The following is a 6,000-nucleotide window of genomic DNA, read 5'->3' on the forward strand; positions in this document are numbered from 1 at the left end:
TTTTTTAATGACATTAAAAAGCATTAAATTAGATCTGATGATACCTGCAGAAACCCTGCCTCTGCTTCTTTGGCTTTACTGGTTCTGATTCTTCTGTTGTATTTGCTGGTTAAAGTCAGTTTCAGACTTTCCACCAACTCAAATTTGTGCTAATTTAAAAAAAAAAAAAAAAAAAACGATAACAAGCATGTGTCTTTCACTTTGGTGTTTTCGTCTGATGCCAGTGACGGTCGTTCTTGATTCGGTCATTTTAAACGAATCTTTAATGTGACTCGGGAAGAACGAGTCATCTCGTGGAGTGATTCGTTCAGTCGCGCATGCGCAAAATTCTATAGTTTATGTACAGGAATTTGTCAAGCGGGAAGGAAGTCGACCGGAAGTTGAAGTCGGCCGCGTGCCGCCATCTTGTAGCAGAACTTCACTTGCGTTAACATCCCATTGACTCCCATTCATTTAGGCGTCACTTTGACAGTGAATAACTTTACATCTGAGGCGTTTAAAGGCTCCATTTGTCCATTATTTATTTCTAAAGATACACGACAATGTATAAAGGGCTCCATTACCTTCTATGTTACATTATGGCCCCGTAGAAACAGTTTTTGTAAAAATAGGCTAACGATTGCATCATAACCACTCGACTCTCTGTCGCACAGTAGAGAAATTACCATACAGACAGGAGAAGCTCGCAGGCAATCGGGGAGACGTCAAGAGAGAAGCCCATAGATACAAGCCCTGGCGTTACATTTTAAAATGCTATACAAAATAATTAATCAGAATACTTACTCCTGCTCACTCACGCCAAAGAACTCCCCGCTCAAGAACGCCGTCTCTGCAAGATTAACGATGGCAGTTTGCACGCACAGCTACTAGAAGATTTACATCTGTCAGACAGGTTGCTGACGTCATCAAGCTTAGTTTGAGTCTGCGCGTCAGAAACGGAAGTGCTAAAAATGGGCTTCACTTCTCTCAATTGAGTTCCAATGGGGTCACTGTGTCCATTTCTATTACTGTCTATGGAATTAGTCTAGTTCACCCAAGAGGGTCTGGCTGCAGACTTGACCTTGCACTCTCAGACTTGCATTCTCAGACTTGCACTCTCAGATACTTGTGCTTCCGCTAGTGACATCACTTGCAGTCTTTTTTTATTTTATTGAATTATTTTTTTACTTTTTGTTTGAATTTCCCAATATTTTACAACAGTAGCCAGGTGGCGAAGACAAGAAAAAAGAAACTAAATTACAATGTCACTTGCAATCGCTACTTGCACTCTCCGCTACCTGTGACGTCACTTGCAATCGACACAAATCGTACTTGTTACCAATGGAGACAAGACATTGTGGTGGTGAATAACACAACGCGCAAAGTTTCGCGTTAAGCATTTTTCCATATAGAATAAACTGTCTACAACTCGTTTATATCACTGTCTTTGTCCATTAAACTACATTATGTGTTTTATTTATAATGATTTTCTATAGGAGGAAAACGTTTAATGTACAATTTAACGCACTGCGTTCTGTACTCGTCTGCTTGCCTGTACGAGCTGATCCTTTTAAAATCACTTAATGTTGAGATTTATAAATATTGTGCTCTCATTTATATTTGGTTTGTTTACCTTTTATTTATTTTCCTTGAACCAGGCAATCATATTGCAGAGTGTATGTCATGTGACCTAATCAGTGACTGAATGAATGCACTTGTTTCTGTTTAAATAAAAGTGCGCCAGTCTGAACAAAACTGGTTGATGTGAAACAGTAATCCTGTTGTCTGCGTGAGTTACTCTGCTAACAGGTTATGGGCCCAGGATACGGGTGTTAAGTCGCTGGGTAAAAGTCGCAACGAAAACTTAACTGCGTGTACCCGAGTTTGTAAGAGAAATGACATGAGGCTGCAAACATGAGCAGAAAGACAAAAGCAGCGGTATCATCGAGCCGCTGGTCAAGGCTTGTCTTTGACGGAGATGAGAAAAATTATGAGTTATGGGAGACGAAATTTTTGGGTCACCTTTGTTTACAAGGACTGAAAGAGACTATTTTGAATGAGCCTTCTGTCGAAGATGAGGAAGACGAGACGAAAAACGCCGAAGCCTATGCTGAGCTGATACAGTTCCTGGATGACAAAAGCCTGGCGCTGGTCATGAGAGAAGCAGCAGATGACGGACGTACAGCGCTGGAGATTTTACGTGGATATTATGCTGGCAAAGGGAAGCCCCGGGTAATAAGCTTGTACACAGAGCTAACTTCACTCCAAAAATTGTCGAGTGAGAGTGTTACGGAATATGTCATCAGAGCTGAAACTACAATCACTGCTTTGAGAAATGCAGGTGAGAATCTGAGTGACGAACTTTTGACAGCAATGGTTTTGAAAGGACTTCCAGAGACATTTAAGCCATTTACTATCCATGTTACTCAGAGTGATGTTAAAATGACTTTTGCCGAATTTAAGACAAGACTTCGAAGTTATGAGGACATTGAAAATATGCGGACAACTGCGTCCGGGGACAATGTAATGAAAGCAAGAGCGCAGTTTGGAACAAAATCCACTTTTGCTGACTGTGCAGCTGCAAGTGCTGACATTGTCTGTTACCGGTGTGGCACAAAAGGCCATAAAGCAAGGACATGCCAACGTAAACAGTGGTGCAGTCAATGTAAAAATACCACTCACCGCGATGCAACCTGCAGACGGAGAAAGCCGCGGGATAACGCAAGAAAAGTGTCCGAGGAGCCGGGTGACAAAGAATATGTTTTTCGGGCAAGCGACGCTGAGATGTGGAGGCATGAGGATGAAAGAAAGGGCCTAATGGTGGATGCAGGTGCAACTTCACACATCATCACAGACATCGCAAAGTTCCGGTGGTTTGACAGCAGTTTCCAGGCTGACACACACTGTGTGGAATTGGCTGACGGCACGAGGTGCAACGGAGTCGCTAAGAACAGAGGAGACGCGGCAGTATGTTTGGTGGACAGCACTGGACGACGTTTCAAGACAACGCTAAGGAACGCGCTGTACATCCCCACGTACCCACAGGACATCTTCTCTGTGAAGGCAGCCACCTCGAATGGAGCAACCGTGATCTTCAGAGAAGGGAAGAACGTTCTGCTACATAAAGACGGTACTGAATTCCCCATACACGTGCACAATAAACTGTACTATTTGCACACAAAAGACAACGAGTGTGATGACCAATGTAGAAAATGTTATGACTTGCAGACATGGCATGAGATATTAGGTCATTGCAACTATGGGGATGTAATTAAGCTCGAGAATGTTGTAGACGGTATGAAAATTGAGAATAGAGCAGACAAACCAACCCCACCGTGTGAGATTTGCATACAAGGCAAGTTTATTGAGACTAGAAACCGAGAGCCAGATGCGAGAGCCAAAGCAGCTCTAGAAATGGTGCATACCGATTTAGCAGGACCTATAGACCCAATGTCCAAGGACGGCCATAAATATGCATTATCTTTCACAGATGATTATTCTAGTGCGGTGTTTGTATATTTTTTGAGAAACAAGAGCGACACAATAACCGCCACAGAGAAATTTCTTGCTGATATGGCTCCATATGGCAGAGTTAAATGCATCAGGTCTGATAATGGGACAGAGTTCACAGGAAGGGAGTACCAGGCATTATTAAGTAGAAACGGTATTAGACATGAGACCTCTGCACCATACTCTCCACACCAAAACGGCACTGCGGAACGTAACTGGAGAACATTATTTGACATGGCTAGGTGCATGTTAATAGAAAGTGGGTTACCAAAGACATTGTGGACCTATGCAGTCCAGACTGCGGCTGTAGTTAGAAACAGATGTTTTAATAACCGAACTAAACAGACAGCTTACTTCATGTTAACAGCCAGGCAACCTAACATTTCTAGAATGCAGAAGTTTGGTATTCCGTGTTACGCTTATCAACATGAGAAAAGTAAGCTGAACTCTAGATGTGAGAAGGGCATTTTTGTGGGATATGACAAGAATAGTCCAGCATACATGATCTACTATCCTGATAGCAGGAAAATACAGAAGCGCAGACTAGTTAAGTTTTTACCTGAAATGAGTGCTGAGGCAGACGAGATTTCGATTGATGATGATTGTGACAATTTTGGGGTTGGGAATAATCTTAGAGAATCGAAAAGAGAAGGTTCTGAAATTAATCTGCAGAATTCTCAAGAACCAGTCACAGTAAAAGAGCCAGAAATGTGCGAAAACCAAACACAAAAAGATCATAAACCTGAAACCGGGAGAAATCCTGCCAGAGAGAGGAAAAAGCCAGGATATTTGTGATTATGTTTGTGGTTTGGATGGTGACGGAGCTAACATTGATTATTGTTACAGACTTGTATGTAATGTACCCCAGACATACAAAGAAGCAGTAACATCAGTGAATGCAGATGAATGGGTTAAGGCTATGAATGAGGAGATGAAGTCATTAAAGGAAAGTGTAACTTTTACCCTGACCAGTCTACCTGAAGGTAAAGAATTAGTGGGGGGTAAATGGGTCTACGCTATTAAGAAAAATAGTGATGGAACAGACAAATACAAAGCGCGATATGTTGCCAAAGGTTACAGTCAAGAGAGAGGTGTGAACTATGATGAGACTTTTTCTCCAACTGCCAGTATGACAAGCATCAGAGTGTTGATACAGAAGGCAGTACAGGAAAATTTGATTGTTCATCAAATGGATGTGACCACTGCATACTTACATGCGCCAATAGAGTGTGACATTTATATGAAACAGCCAGAGGGTTACGAGATAAAATCTCAAGGTAATGCAAAACTGGTGTATAAATTGAAAAAATCACTGTATGGACTTAAACAGTCGGGCCGGAACTGGAACCGAATGTTGCATGAGTATCTTTGTGAAATGAAGTTTGTTCAAAACCCAGCTGACCATTGTGTTTACACGAAGGTTACAGAAACTGAGAAAGTTTTTATAATCATATGGGTTGATGACTTGATTATTGCAGCCAACAATATGTATGTGCTTAATCATGTGAAAGAGAAACTGAGTGCAAAATTTAAAATGAAGGACTTGGGAAAATTAACACATTTCCTTGGTATTGATTATGAGCAAGATTTTGATTGTGTTACAATGTCTCAATGTAGGTATATTAAGAAAATACTTGAGAGATTTGACATGCAGAATTGTAAGTCCAGAGTAACTCCATGTGAACCGAAACTAAACTACACTGATGATGCTGTGGAAATGAGTGATGTCAGAAAATACAGGGAGGTTGTAGGTAGCTTAATCTACCTGGCAACATGCACAAGACCAGACCTAAGTTTTGTAGTGAGCAAACTGTCACAGTATTTTACTAGACCAACCACAGAACAGTGGAACACTGTCAAGCATGTTTTAAGATATTTAAAAGGGACACAAGACAAAGAACTGTGTTACAAAAAAGGTGAAAATGATAACTTGATTCATGCGTACAGCGACGCGAATTGGGCAGCTGATGTAACTGATAGACTGAGTACTACAGGTTACTGTATTAGCCTAAACAAAAATGGTCCACTGGTCTCATGGAAGACCAAAAGACAGCCTACTGTTGCTCTGTCGACTTGTGAAGCAGAGTATATGGCTTTAGCTGCGACTGTACAGGAGTGTTTATTTCTACAGCAATTGTTAGAAAACATTGATGGTCAGAAATATGAATCGAGAGTGTATGAGGACAATCAGGGTGCCATTGCTTTAGCAAAAAATCCTGTGTATAGACAACGATGTAAACATGTGGACATTAAGTACCATTTTGTGAGATCTGTGATAAAGGAGGGCAGAATTAGTCTGGAATACTGTCCAACTGGTGATATGGTTGCAGATGTGCTAACAAAACCAGCAACAAAGCTCAAGTTAATGAAATTTAACTCATTTATGTTTGGTGTATGAATTTTGTACTTTTACTGAGATGATGAACTGGAAATGTTGAAATAAAAATGTGAGAGCAAGTGGGGGTGTGGAGATTTATAAATATTGTGCTCTCATTTATATTTGGTTTGTTT

Source organism: Carassius carassius, chromosome 20 (assembly GCF_963082965.1).
Source record: "Carassius carassius chromosome 20, fCarCar2.1, whole genome shotgun sequence".
NCBI lineage: Eukaryota > Metazoa > Chordata > Actinopteri > Cypriniformes > Cyprinidae > Carassius > Carassius carassius.